The sequence below is a fragment of the Cucurbita maxima genome, unplaced genomic scaffold (assembly GCF_002738345.1).
Source record: "Cucurbita maxima cultivar Rimu unplaced genomic scaffold, Cmax_1.0 Cma_Scf00335, whole genome shotgun sequence".
Classification (NCBI taxonomy): Eukaryota; Viridiplantae; Streptophyta; class Magnoliopsida; order Cucurbitales; family Cucurbitaceae; genus Cucurbita; species Cucurbita maxima.
In genome coordinates this window covers 30,141-31,105 of record NW_019272351.1, presented here as the reverse complement: position 1 = coordinate 31,105, position 965 = coordinate 30,141, and positions in this window count along the sequence as shown.

Here is a 965-nt window from a genome sequence, read left to right as displayed (position 1 = left end):
TGGAACATGCATAGGGTAATGGTATTTGTTTTCTTAGACTTGGGCTAGACTAGGTTGTTTCTAACTTAAACTCTTATTCATTTTATTTAGTCTTTTGTGGTGTCGTTTTAAAGATGTTTTGGAAACACGTAAGTCCATGACTGTGTTTTAAGATAAAGGTTATGTTTTATGAAATTTTAATGAAGTCTTCCGCATTCAATGTTTATGGTACGTATACGGTAGCGACCTTAAATTAAGTAGAAAATTTTAGGTCGTTACAACCTTACTAACTTACAAATGATCCGAGTAAAAGAAACTAGGAATTAATGGAGAATAAAATTTAAGAACAACTAGAAAAATAAGTAATAAACTTGTGAATGACATGTTAGCTATCTATTGAGTAAATTTATTACTTATAAAGATTATTTTAACTTTTTTGGCCAAATATGAAGTTGTAGGCCAATCGAGGAGGAGACCACCAGGCTCGAGACAATAAGGAACCTTTTTTTGAGTCGGTTTTAAGTACATGTGCTTTTGTTGCTGATAACTTACTTTGATATTTTGTGTGGTAAAATATACTTGATTCACATGTTTTACTTGTCATCTATGAAATTTTTTGTTGTATGACCGATTTTCGAAGAAAAATATCTATGTTAGTGGTAACTCATGTGAATCAAGTTGTCGATGAACAGGTGTTATAGAAGCATTGCTCGAGAACTATGCGGTAACAGCGGAGATCGTTCTAAGGCATCCAGTCGAGTCGGTTTAATTTGGATTTCTACATTTAGTTTTTAATTGTTTGTTGACTATTGGTCAAGTTAAGAAGCGCTGCTCGAGAACTATGAGGTCACAGAGGGTGTCGTACTACGGAATCAAGTCGTCTGTTTATTTTAAATTTCTACATTTCTTTTTTTTGTTGGTGGTCGGTCAAGGTGAGAAGTTGTAACAAGGAAATTTTCGGATATTTAATTCTTTATCTAGTGGGA